We start from the raw sequence: 15,001 nt of genomic DNA, 5'->3' as shown, positions 1-15,001 counted from the left end.
AATGCATATACAATATAACAGCCTAATGCGCATGCGTAAAATATGCATATTCATATGTGTAGTAACATATTGGTGCAATGATTCATATCTGCGGGGATAATATAGAAGTTCTCAAATTCATTGCACGATGTAAATACATTGATACATTTCTAATAATGCTTTCATTTTTATTTGACATTAGGTAAATAAACAGATCTATAGAAATCGTCCCGACATCGATATATTGTTTTCTAATGTGTGAAAGTGATATCGGCAACCCAAAAGAAAATGGTATTCATCCTCTATATCTCCCGATTTACATAATTTACACAGTCTGTTTTTTCGCTTGATACCGTTCATCCTACCAATTTCTATTTCTAGTGGGAGTGTACCGCAACGAAAGTTTGCCAAAATACTCCTGAATTAATTTATTTGTATTGAATTGATATACTCTTCAGTTTCAAATTTATGCTTAAACAATTTGTATCTATGTAGTTTAGATGTAGTATTTATTGAATTAAAGCACTCTGATATGAATACATCTTTCATTCTTTGTTTGAATTCCTGGAGAAATAAGTTTATGTTTTGCACCTTGATTTACCCATACATACATAAATCCATTAGAGCATAAAATGTTTCTTACCTTGGTAGCCCAGTTTACCTTTCCGTTAGTATCATAAAGTGACATTCTGTAACATTTTGGGGCATATCTATGGTCAGGCATCCTGTTTATTTTAAGCCAGTATTTAATGACTCTTACTAAAGTGTTAACAAATAGAGGGAAGCGGCCACATTCACCAAGGACAGCATAATTTGGTGTCTTAACTGCCAGTTGTAAATATCTCTTACAAGCTGTTAACTGAATTCTTTTCTAGTTCATCGTATTGCTTATATCCCTAAATTTCACATCCGTATGTTAGGATTGGTAATATTTTGGTATAAAAAAATATGGAAGAATCTCTTGCTATTTATAGTGCAGTTCATATTCAATGTCTGTAGAACACTATTTAAAGCTCGCTTCCTTCCTGGGCTCTTCTACTAATAGCATATTTCCATGGTAACTGAGGAGTGAAATATATACCAAGGTATTTATAATTATTCACAACTTTTAACTCGACTCCTTTAAAGTTCCATTTCTCATTTGTACCTAACACACCTCCTTTCTGAATACCATTATATTTGATTTTGCCATATTAACTTTCAATCCAAATTCGATCGAAAATGAAGAAAGAATGTTTAACTGTTTTTGGAGGTCCTTACCCACATTAGAAAACAGCACAATGTCGTCAGCAAAGAAGTAAATATATATGTACAAGATCAGGCATAAGTTGTAGCCCATAGCAGTCTGAACATTCAATACTAGTTGCTAATTCGTTTATGTATATTGAAAATATCAAAGGGCTCATAATGTATCCCTGTTTTAAACCGACATGACATTAGAAGAATTCTGAATACGTGCTGTTATTTCTTACAGAAGCAGAGACATCATTATACAGATTATGTATTATTTGAAATAACTTGCCTTTTATTCCGATGCGATTGAATAATTTCCACAGTTTTGGTCTCCTTACCGTATCAAAAGCCTTCTTAAAGTCTTTGAACGCTGCATATAATTTCCCTCTTTTCTTCGTTATTTGTTTCTCTATCAATGCAATCAAAATAAATATGTTGTCAATAGTAGAATACTCACGTCTAAATCCACCTTGTGATTCAACAATTTTATCAAATATCTCTGTCCACATTCTTAGTCTGTTACATATGATTGAAGTAAATATTTTTGCTAAATATGCTTACAAAGTGATATCCTCGATAGTTGTTTGGATCATTTGACGGTCCACTCTTATGTAATGGAATAATATTAGACTTTTGACCATTCATATGGTATGCATCCCGTGTCAAAATCTCTTGTTGAATAATAGCTTACGGAGTTGGGGTTAAGACACCAGCACCATGTATGAAAAAAAGTTCAGCAATTAATTTATCATGACAAGCTGACTTATTCCTCTTCAAACCATTGATAGCCTTAGTTATTTCTGCCTCAGTTATTTCATTGTATAAAATCATATTCGAAACTTCATCAATATCATTATAATCACTACTATCGTCCGTCTCCAGTGGAGTGGAAGTATTCTCGATTCCATCATTGAACAATTTACAAAAGTGTTCCTTCCATGTATCTATGGATATGTTATTTTTATGTGTGGTAGTTTTTCGACTGTTTAATATGTCCTTTACTGCTTTCCAGAAACGATTTGGCTCATTAAGATTTTCCATCAAGTTATCCATGGATGCTGTGTCCCTCTGGATTTGCTTTTGTTGGCAAATGGATCTATAATTTCTTTTACTATCTAAATACCTGCTTAAATCATTATCATCATGCGTTCTCCTAAACTTCTTAAGATTAGCATATTTTTGTCTCTTGGCTTTATGGCAATCGTTATCAAACCAAACAGGTTGTTTAACCACTCTCTGTTGTATCCGCCGTTTCATTAACTGAGCAGAATTCAGAATTAAATCATTCAATGAACTAACGGCTTGGTTAATATTCACATCTCTAATATTTTCTAGAATATCTCCTCCATAGATTTCAACATTTTCACTTAATGATTTTATAAAAATATCTTTAGCTGATACACACCATCTATATTTATACAACTCCGGGGCTACACATGGATCACCAACCTCACTGGCATATCCCTCTGATGCTTATGTTAAAGACAGAGGGAGGTGGTCAGATTCTGTTCGTTCATCGATAGTAAAATCTGCAATGCTTTCAATCATATTTGGGGAAATAATAAAATAATCAACATTATTTCACAATTTTGATATCGATTGCTGAGTTCAAACACTTCTTGATCTAGTTCCTCATACCCTCCATACCGACTTCCTGGTACATTAAATGCAGGTGATGATTGAGGCGGTATGTAAATTCCACCTAAGATAACATCACAATTCATAGGAAATACTTCCTTTGAAATTTTAAAGAACATAAAAAATATCATATTTACAGTTGAGTAATATTACATGTTTGAGGATAGTGTTTTTTGATTAACAAACAGATGCAACCCATGTACCTACCTGAACGTGCCATTTTTACACCAACTTTGTCAAAATGTGTATATTCAGTTAATCCAATATCAAAGTCGCCGTTACCTATCCATGTTTCTAAAAGAAATATAACAAATTAACACAAGTAGGATTTGAAGTCAGGAAAAATAAGTTTAGATATAAGTCCAGAAACATTCCAAGTTCCTATTTTAATGTTGGAAGAACACACATTAGAACAAGACTGTCCGTGGCCTCCCCCACTATTTTCTTATCAGTGATGTTTGCCTGAGAGTTTTCCGCCTGCCCTGTGTCGGCGTCCAGCGACCCAGCATTTAACATTGTGTGCACTGCCCTGTGGCGTATCCACGTAAGAGTTATCTGCCCTTGTGAGGCGTCCCTAGAGACCGATCTCATCTCGTCATCAACAGACTTTTTGACTCACAGCTGAGGCGTAATCCTTGGGTCTAGTGTCCTCCGATCTGTTCTCTGCAGGTGAGGTCCTCTTGCCCAGATCCTTGAAAGAGCACACCTGGGTCATGAGAGACCAATCGACATCAACAGGGGTAGATCTATGAGTTCTACGAGTGAACGCTGCTGGGACGAAAGACACATGTTGTTCATCAGATTGACGCACAGATCTCTGAGTAGACGTGAATGAAGGTCTGTTAGAAGTAGTAGATATAATGACAGTCCGGAGATCAAGTCCAACAAAGCCTCTGCAAAGCTTTATTTCAGAAATAAAGCTTTTGTTAGGTCCTTAGATCTCGCCACCATTGTATCTACTACTTTTGAACCCCCAGTTAACTTCCCGACCCCACGTGGCACTATTGTGTCGCTATGACCGCGAACTAGCACTTTCCTGATCACATGGCACTATTGTGATTACCCTATGTCGTGTTGACAGGAAACAGTTGGTTACAGGATACTATTGGGATTACTTGGTAAGTGTTAATTTTGCTTGGGTGGCAACATTGTGCCGCACGGTATGATCAATAATTCCTCTCCTAATGAAATCTCTCCTGGCCCATCTTTCAAGTAGTACAAGTTCGGCTCGTCAGGCTTTGATGTCTACTTTATCTATGTTGTAAGTTTTGACTGACCATATCGATCGGTGGCTCGTTTCCGAGTGTCCCCTTCATGTTCACCCGGCTGGTGAGGTACCTCACGAGGGGCCCCTATCGGGTATCTGTTTCTCCTTCCCAAAGCGATGGTGCAGACGGTTCGGATATCACTGATTTCAGTTTGATAGCGTCGGCTGGTTTCTTTGCCCGGTGAGATGGGTGGTTTCATGGTTTATTGCCGACACCACCTGAGGTAACCGCGCTACCCATTCATTCGATCGTTTCCCTGGGTTGGCCATCTCTCTCGCATACTGATGCCCAAATAAGCGCTCGGCCAAAGTCCTATTGAATCTCTCAACTATGGCTTGGCTGCGATGGGCTCTGGCAGTGCCACGCCTGACCTTGGTATCGTCTTTGTCTAGCAGGTGTGACATGACACCCATGAACTCCCGCCCTGGGTCGACTTGCAGCTCTGTGGGCCACGTCAGCGGACTGTGCTTGTATATGCGTTCGAATCCGCGGGCTACCTGGGCCGAGTCTTTCGCGGTCAAGGGTTTGGCTTCCTTGTAGCGACTGGCCACGTCCACGACGGTTAAGGCATACTTGTACCTCTTGTCGTGGGGTAGGAATAGGAGGCCGGCCTGGTGAACGCTATTGGGTATGTTAATACCGAACTTCCTTCTAGGCACGTAGCGTGGAGCTGGTAAATAGATCTGCCACAGGGCTTGTTTTTCAAGCCACGCTTTGGTTTCGTTTGGGGGTACTCGCGCCATTTTAGCCAGCTTATGTACGGCGCTAGCTCCTTTCCAGTACCCACGGGGGCTGTAGTAAATAGCCTCAAAGTTTCTTTGGTTCCATGACATGTCACCTATGTTCTTGGTTCAATTTTCTCATGCCCGTACGCGTACGTGTTTATCCCATCAATAGCTATCCAACACTTAGTGTCCATCGGCGACAGGGACGTCTTGTTTATCGTCAGTCCGTATATCCTATGCCCATCACTTCTAAGTGTGTTCATTTTATGTCTAAAGGTACGGGTCTTTAACAGGGCTTCCTTGAATCTGGCGTGTTTGATGTGTTGTTTCACCACGTACTTCTTAATACCCTTCGCCTTCCGGATCTCACCATTGTCGGCCTTCAGGATGGAGTACATCTTGGGTCTCAAGCCTATGTACTCGGCTATGGGCATGCCAGCACACTCGTCCTTCATCTTACCTAGGACCTTTTTATTTACCGTGCTGTGTATGGCATGGTCCTTGGGGTAGTTGCTGGTGTCGTACAAATCGAGGCGTTTTTTCATGTCCTCGTACACGTCCTCGGTTCGAATCTCCATCAGCAGGGAATCCGGGTCAGTGTACAGCACTTCACACCTGTCGCCGTACTGTTTTTTCAGTTCGTTGTAGTAAAAGTCGTACATCAGGTGTTTGGATAAATCGAGGATGCTCATCCCCACATAAACAGGCCGGTTGAATTTGATGTGGCTTTTCTTCATGTGTAGGGCAACCAGGTCGTCGGTGAATATCTTGCTCCTGTCCTTGCGGTCACTGCATCTCCCTGAGGTCTTTCAACACCGAGTTGAACTTCTGCGTTAGTACCCAGACGCTGTGCTTTGCGTGCCGGCCGGAGAAGGCCAGGTACGATAGCATGTCTCTCTTTTTTGTTATCTCACGATTAGCGCTGCAGTCGTCCAGTATGAACAGCGTCGACTCTTTAAATTTGTTGTGATAAGCTTTCAACCAGTCCTGCATACGTGTCCCCGTGTCTGGTGTACGTCCGGGTCCGTCATAACCAAAAGGTCTTTCCGTGTACGTTCTATTCATGTGCAGAGTAGGGCACATGATAACGATGATATCAAACACATCCTGGTAGCACCCTCCAACATATCCAGCAGCACGAAAACGGTCTTCGCGCTATATGGCGGTGAGTGTGGGTCGCGGGGCAAATCAATAGATGGCTTGCTGTACGAATCTCCCATTGTCTATATTAAGTTGCTGGCGTCCATAATCACGATACAGATATAATTTTAACTTCGCCCGCGGGTTGAGCCTTCTTGGTGATCTGGATTATTTATCCCCTTGCTGCTGTTGTCGATGCGGCGACCGCTACGTGCAATTTATCGTCATCTTTGGATCGCATGTCCAACCACAAAAGCGCATACTTGGTGGTCAGGTATTAACCGATCTGCACGGAGGATAGGTCCAAGTGTTTGGTTATGTATGGGTGTTGTTTGATAGCCCGGTAGCTTTTATCTCATCCCACTGCTGGTATGCCCTCATACCATGACTGAACAGCTGGTTGGGCACGCCCTCGATGGTCACTTCCACCTTTTTCAATCTCGGGGTTGAAAAACTTCGCTGTCCCTTCCGAACGGCTCGTAATCCTCCACTGGGACGACCAGGATACCTTTCATCGATCGCGCCGCATCGTTCAGATTGATATTCCATCGCCATGAAAATAAAACTCACCAAAGCGGAGGACGATGATATGAAGCGTCGGTATGAGGAGAGAATAAAAAACTTGGAAGGCGAGAGGCGGACTCGGTTGGAATCGGCTTCCTTGAACCGGGCGGCTCTCAATCACAGATCAGTTGTTAATGCGAAACCATCGTCGAGGTCTAAATGAGGGACACCATGTTGGCCAACAGGATCCGAATCCTATTCCGAGAGCAAGGCATCACCATCGCCAGCATTCTGACTGCATTGAGCTTCATCATATCAACCCTAGTCTTGGCATTGACACCTGCCGGCGGCAGTGGTACACCAACACCACCAAGTGGTGGGGGCGTCAAAGACTGGATAAAAAAACACCTGAAATCCCTCGGGGAGGCCCTGGCTAAACTGGCTGGTAAGGCCGCCGAAGCCCTACCCGGCATCCTGGGTAGCATCGTCTCGTGGCTGCTGAGCGCTCTGGCTAAAACTGCCACGTGGCTTGGTCAAAATATGTGGGCAGCCATCGTCGCCGTGTTGGGGCTGGTGTACGTAGCGGCTAAGGAATTTTTAACCAAATGAGTCCCACAGACATCATGACCGCCAACCACCAGCACTGTTTACGATCGATGTGCTGCTGATTGGATTGTGGGGTTGGGGCTGTGGGGATGTTGGTTGAACCCTAGGTTCTGGGGTGGTACGACTATACCCAGTTTCACCGGACGTGGGTGGTGGGAAGTGGGGAAGTGTTAACATCGGGGTTGACGCCCAACTTTTGGGACTGCCATGACTATGACTATTTCGTTGTTGTAACCCACCACTTTTACTCTCAGTTGCATATGTCGCTTCGGGCCATATACAGTCAAAGTCGAAGACGTAGTCGACTTTCGACCGGGCGTATTCCAACACGTCCTGGTAGCGTTTGATGGCACTTTGAAGATCAACTGGAGCTTTGATAGCATCCTCAACGTTAACAACGAACTGTTTCTGGCGTCGTTAAGCAGTCCCCTTACCGAGGCTGTTGGGCGCGTTTGCGTCGGCGCACCTAACAGCGTCCACACGTACGTTCGAATCAGGTCGTTCAATCTGATTACACGGCATGAGTAAACCTTTCGGCGTGTCCAGCGCCGAACTTTTTCCAGTCATCCGCTGCCCCCTGCTGGAACCTCTAGACTCGGTAATCCTTGCAGTTGTCGAAAGCCATGTAACGGTCATCCCACTCGTTTGTTGTGAGGTTGATGATACGACTTGTACCCCATTCTTTCATCTTCTCGCTGGCATCCACGATAGGCATATTGTGGCGATGGGAATACCAACCGTGGTTCGGCCCGGCAAAACGCGAATCCGTCTTCGAATTCGTTGCAAATACGTTCGTAGGCCCGTCTATCGTACTGGTTGTTTACTGCGTCTCATGTTTTGTCCTGTGGGAGTGGAGCGCTGATCTCTTTGAGGATACGTCTGATCTGGTAGTACACGTGGAACATGAACACAGACTGACTCAGCTGTCCCGGCTTAGTGTCGGTCAATCTCACACCACACCCCGTTGTAGCGCACCACACAGCGAAGTTGAGTTGATTCTGCCAGAACTGCATCGGGTTGTTGAACCAAGCATGAACTACCTTAGCGTTAGTCACCGAAAACCTATACTGACCGAACACATCTATAAACTGGGCGTTGAAATACAGCCCATCAGCGACCACGATCTTGTGTGGGAGTTTAGGAATAAAACTGCTCGGGGAGTACATTTTAAAGTTTTATATAATGAGGTATATACTCTAACATGTACATAACACTTCTAGGAATAACGGCGGCGAGAGGCTATCAGCTGATGCAGCGGTCGATAACCGCGTCGGGTCAACTCGAAGTCACACTCTGTGATATCACCTACCTACCGCGATGGACTAACATCAACGTCAACAACAACAAGCTGTTGTTAGATCAGTGAAGCCATAACCAGATAACTGGCGGGCTACTACAGCGTGTGCGCTAGCGATGAGGTCTTCAAAACCCTGGGGCCGAACTCAAGATGAACAACTCCAATGGCACAGTGGTGTTAATCAACAACGGAAGAATCTCCTTGAGGCTCGGCCGACAATGGCGAGACGCACTTTCGGTTGGCAGCGGGACAAGATAAAACCAACAACTACCGTCACAGGCACGAAGTTACCCGACCTAGTAACGTACTGAGAGCTGTGCGTTCATCTCGGTCAGTTGAGCACAGCGGACAACAGTCAAGGTGGTCACCATTCCACGATACTGAGAGCCGTGCGGTGAAAGCGGAGAAATACAACGATGGATGAACCAAGTCGTTTTCACCGCGTCAGTATAAGAGGTTAACCCGGGGTAAAATCCCTGAGCTGATAATATCGGTGTTAGATATAAATCATAATCCTGTGCATATAGGATACCTCAGCATAACGCTGCACATAAAATGACTAGCGCACAAGGCCCCGGGATGATGTTGAAAAAATGCATCAATGTGGGGATCTCCGACCTCGTGGACACACGCGGATTCGACGACCCTGGAGTAGATGGTAAATTGTACGCCTTGCAACTGAAAAACAACATTTACAAACGCGTTGAAGTCCCCTCCAGTGGAACACTAGGTGATATAGTAGATACCTCAAGAGCGGTCGTCAACACTCGGTACGCCCTAGTCAGCACCGATGATGATAAATGGATTGTATACCCATCGTTCGGGGGCAAACTGTTTGACATAGAAGATATTGAGAGCACTACCGTCGCCCGAAACAAACCATATACGCTCGTCTTCACCGACGATGACAAGTGGGTGTTGTTACCCGCTAAAGTCGACTGGTTTCTCAATATTAGGCTCGGCTCCCCTACGTGTTCACGGAGAACAAAGACAACTACCTAAACCAAGTCGTGAAATCAACGCGGAACCCTGCTCGTGGCTTACGTCCCGGCCCAGAGACGTAAGCGTAGTCATCAGCCCAGCCACCAGTATGGCAGCCCACATACTATCGAGTAAACCGGGTGCAAAACGTGACATTGCGGTTGGTGTCTGAATTCGAAGGCCTGGTCAGCATCCTGGAGAGTCTACCGGAGAACGCCACTCTGATCATCAAAGTCTACCTGGGGAACCATCGCAGGATGAAGTCGAAATCGTGGAGGGGTCAAACTCGGGTGGGTGAAACGGCACCAGTATCAGGTTTGCACTGTTTTACGTGCGAGTGGGTGCCGACTCAACACCAGTCTACAGGGGGTCATTGTGACTGTGGAAGACACGATATCACTCACCAAGATCTTCCTACCAACAACATACACTTCATGGGGTTGAAGTGCGCCCCTGAGAAATTATTAGAAAACAATTGGAAAATATCTCATAATAGTATTATAGCCATGTCCAATCGGCATCGACCCAACGCCACATTAACAATCTAGGGAACACGGAGGAATCGATCTGCCCGGCGAGGAAGAGGCGCTTGTATGCGTCCTGTTATTAAGAGATGGCGTGTACATACGGCAGCCTCTGGCAGACTTTAAAGAACCCAAATGGCTGATCAACATAATCCTCACCTCACCTTACATCTCTTTAAACGAACATAGCCATGTCACTGAAATTAAGAACACCGGCTTCACCCTCAAGTCTTTCATGCTGAGTTATGGAGAGGTGCTAGTTTTCCCAATACACCACCACCCGGCAACCTGTTAATTTCATCCGTGGAGTCAGAGTTAAGGTCCGATACCTAATTAGTTATGTCACCAGGCTCCACACTCATCATAGAAGTCATGCTTAGGGCGTTATTAAGGATTCAGGCCTGCGCCTTTTACCTGAGGTGACAGTACATTGGGATGACACCGTATTAGGCCCCATACGTTTGCCGTATCGTCATACAATTGGGGAATACCCACTGGGATTACTGTCCCCTCGATAGACCTGTCGGGGTTAGTATAGACCAAAAGTTACCTATTGACCTTTCACGTATCTTCCTACACCCGAATCTAAACCTTATAAGCCTCACGTACGTTGATCGACTATTAAATGAAGCCCAATTAAAAATATCTTGTAAGATATATTATATGCACCCAGGATGGGGCTGTACCCAGTCGTAGAAGAAGTCCGAAGCCACTGGAAACCGTAGATGGGTTCCGCTTTGAGACAGTTATGTGACATAAAACGCCAACTAGAACAAGACCGCGACACATGGGCAGGATTGTATAAGAAGTACCATAGAGCTTTCAAATGTCGTGGATGGGGTTGATACCGCCCTTATGGCTACCAGTATGGGGTTAGGGGCAGTAGGTGTGGCGTTGTTGGCCACCATCATAGCCGCATCCGCAGTGCTAGGCATCGAAATAACAGCTGGGGTGTCAGGGTTGGCTGGATTGGTGTTTAAGTTTGTGTCACGCAGACTTCATAGGAAGGCATTGAAACACGACGAGATCAGGATTCTGGCCCGAAGCAAAGCTGAACACGGTAGGTGAGCGTATTTCCACAGCACTCACTGACAGTAAGATCTCAGAGGAGGAATCTCGTTCAATCCTCTCTGAACTCGACAAGTAACGTAAGATGAAACAAGAAATCCGGCTTAAGTCTCGTAAGTCTGCTATCAGTGAAGACGAGAAAAAAAAGTACATAGGACAAGGGGTACGAAACATTAAACTGTTTCACACGACATAGTACCATGTGTTCAGGATCGCGGTCATAGCGACACAATAGTGCCACGTGGGGTCGGGAAGTTAACTGGGGGTTCAAAAGTAGTAGATACAATGGTGGCGAGATCTAAGGACCTAACAAAAGCTTTATTTGTGAAATAAAGCTTTGCAGAGGCTTTTGTTGGACTGTCATTATATCTACTACTGTTAGATTCCCTGACAACCAGCTTCCCTCTCCTGAAGAATGCCACCTTACCCTCGCGACGAGCATCACTGACTGCTCACGCTGTCTTGCAGTAAGATCTGCAGCGACACGAATATTCCTACGTGAGAGGCACTCTCGTTCTTTGAACACAAGATCTTTATCGTCAGGATGGAGGAATTTAACAATGATTGCCCTACTACTGCCGCTATTCATGTCCGATGATTGGCGCCCTACGCGATGCACTCTTAAAATGTCTCCTTCATCCCAAGTCTTAGACGGTATAGCTTCGTTGAGAATGTTAAGTATTTTTTCCCTACTCACAGATGCGTATTCTCCCTCGTCCTCTGGGATACCGAAGAACCTTATATTCTCACGTCTGCTATACGCCTCCATTCTGTCCAACTCATTAGTAAGGTTTGAAACAGTTCTCTCTAGAACAGTTATTCGGTATTCATTGTCTTTCACCTTATCGTTAGTCGCGCCCAGATCAAGGCTATGTTTGTTGATGTCATCTTTCAGTTCACATGTGTCTAGTTCTAGTACATCTGTTTTCTTCTTTAATACGTTAACTGAGCATGAGAGTTCTTATATTTCTGAACTTACTTTCTCCCAGTTGCTGTTAATAGTTTTAAGTTCCTGATCGATGGAGTCAAATTTTCCACCTACAAATGATTTGATTTGTTCGGATTCCCTTTGCATATGTTCTCTCATTTAATCGAACATTTTCCCGAAATCCAATTGATCGATGGGGCCCGGGTTACTCTCCACGTCGCCTGCTCGGAGTAGCAGTGTGTTGCTGTTTGTAAACGAGCACAATAGAGGCAAGGAGCCCTAAAAAATGTATTTAGATTATAATTGGCATTATAATTCTCCCTAAGCTCCGAAACTGCCTACTCGAAGGTTTAGTGTTGCAATTACAAACCGTGAACGTGTTAGTACTTTACATGAAAAATACAGTTGTTTTACACACAGACGCACTCACGCACACGAAACATGAAGCAAAAAGCATAAGCTTTCTATACTGATTGACATCACAGAAAACACAAATAAAAGAGACTGATACTCACACTCCATAAATTATTGACACACAAAACATAAACTGATATGGACACTCACTAAGCAAATAAAGAACGATTGACATAAAAGAAAACAAAACTGGTACTGCCTGATACTCACACAAGATACGTTTAAAACGTTAACTGCCGCCAGCCAAATCTCCATAGTCTACCCTCTAGAAGAGATATATATCTTGTTTTGTAATCAATCATATAATTCGCTTGTTGTTTCATGCAGGACTCCGCAATACACTAGCTATATGTCAGCAGTTTGTCAAAAACCAAGTCTGAACCAGACAATCCTGAGATAAACATGAACATCGATATTACAATTTCGGAATGAGTGAAGATAGGGTGGAGGAGGATAGGGCCGGAGGGAAGATAGTGAGTGAGTGAGTGAGTTTAGCCTAGTTTTACGCCGGACTCAGCAACATTCAGCGCTTTGGCAGCGGTCTGTGAATAATCGAGTCTGGACCAGAAAATCCAGTGATCAACAGCATGAGCATCGATCTGCGCAACTGGGAACCGAAGACATGCGTCAACCAATGGCACTAGGGTGCAGATTACAGCCCCGTCAAGCCGCCAAGCCAGTCAAACGTACGTATAATCTGTATAAAAAATAATCAACGTTAAAGCTGCAATAACTTAAACTATATACATATATTCTACCATTTCAAAACCTAGGATATAATATAAGCAGTTCAAACTTATATTGCATTCATACTTGCATTCACATACACACTTATATCGCATTCATACTTACATTCACATACACACTATACTTTCTCTCATTTATAAAATCAATCAGTCAAACGTGCAGGTATGTAACCATTCACTCATAGGAGAGAGAAAACACTTTAATGAACTGAATAATTTATTTGGATACTAAAAGATTATTGGATTGTAATTTAGCTTAGTGACCCTAACAAGTTAAACCTAACTTGTACACTTACACACAAGTTACAGTTTATATTTACACATAAGCATTAACAATATAGCATTTAAAGGTATACACACTGATTAATTGATATAAAAGATTAAACTGACCTGTGGTGATCTTATAAAATGGATGAATTCCAACACAGGATAAACGTCTTGTTGGTGCAAGCAGTGACAGTGAAGTGAAGATTTGAATTAGTAAAAGAGGGCAAGAGTTTGAATGATCCAATCCGATTGGATCAACTAAGGGCACATAATAATGTAATGACCCTACCTAACCACCCTTAATTAAACTTGAATAGCACTGACTGCATAGCTATTCATAGACTTGCTTTGAGATGAGTATAGTCAGTTTCAAAATGAACAGACCTGTTGATATAAAAACATTCATTACTATAAATAAGAAATATTATACCTGCAATGCAAAGTGACAGTTAATATACACATATCCATAAATATCCAAATATGAAATGATATCCCTGAAACTGCAATGAAACTGTTAACATACATAAAATTAATAAAATAAAAACTAATATGTACATGACTGTAAAAATACAATATTATATATATCCGCCACAATATCACGGGGAGAACACCAGAAATGGGCTTCACATTTTGTACCCATCTGGGGAATCGAACCCGGATCTTCGGCGTGACGTCCATAATCATAAAAAAAAACATTCAGCAGAGTCCACTGTACGATTCCGACTACATGGTAAGCATATATACTACCCATCAAAAGTTTAGTCTCGCTCAAAACATTCACTATATGTTATGTTTATATATAGTGTGACCCGAAATTATTGAGAATTTTAGGAATATGTTTAATTGGATTTCTAATCTAAACAACCTTGACAAGCTATCAAGTGCTTGGTTTCATTCAAGAGAGACAGCTCCGTTAATCCTTTTCCATTAGTTTGTGAAGAGGTATCCCACTTTGTTTACTTGCTAGCAGACGACATTTCCAGTGATCCTCAGTATGGATGATTTAGAGAAGAGGAGGTTGATTTTAGAGTATTATAACAAGGACATCAGATCAGCTAAAGAGATTTCAAGTAGAACAAGCATCCCTTTGTCCACTGTTTATCGTGTTTTGAAAAAATGTTGCAAATGGATATGGCATTGAGCACCAGGAAGGCGCAGGTAGGCCCAGAAAACTGACTGTCGGTGACAGGAGGCGGCTTGGTATTCTTGTTTCTAAAATCAAAGGGAGGAGTTTTAGGCTGGATATGATTGATAGAGGAACTGTGGCTGTCTGTAAGGAGACAATTAGAACTGAGCTGCATGCAATGGGTTGACAGAAAAGTCGAGGAATTTCATCACCGATCATGAAACCTGAACAAAAGGAGCGAAGGTTGAACTGGTGCTTACAGCATAGAAATTTTAACTTGGACAATGTGATTTTCTTAGATGAAAGTTCTGTGTTGCTGTTTCCTAATACACTGAAATTCTGGACCAAACAAACTGAAAAACCTTTGTATCAGCGCTAAAAAGTACAGTCCGAAATTTAACGTGCGGGGTGGCATATCTGTGTTAGGGGCAAAGCCCCTCTGTGTATTTGAAGGGAATATGAACAGTGAGCGGTACACCGATATTCTCGAGGGACATTTACTTCCATCTGCTCACGTGTTCTATGGAAATGTTTGTATTTTCCAGCAGGACAACGAC

The sequence above is a fragment of the Haliotis rubra genome, unplaced genomic scaffold, assembly GCF_003918875.1.
Source record: "Haliotis rubra isolate DU_JTF1 unplaced genomic scaffold, ASM391887v1 Scf1883, whole genome shotgun sequence".
Classification (NCBI taxonomy): Eukaryota; Metazoa; Mollusca; class Gastropoda; order Lepetellida; family Haliotidae; genus Haliotis; species Haliotis rubra.
The sequence above is the reverse complement of the archived record's forward strand: the minus strand, read 5'-3'. Positions refer to the sequence as shown.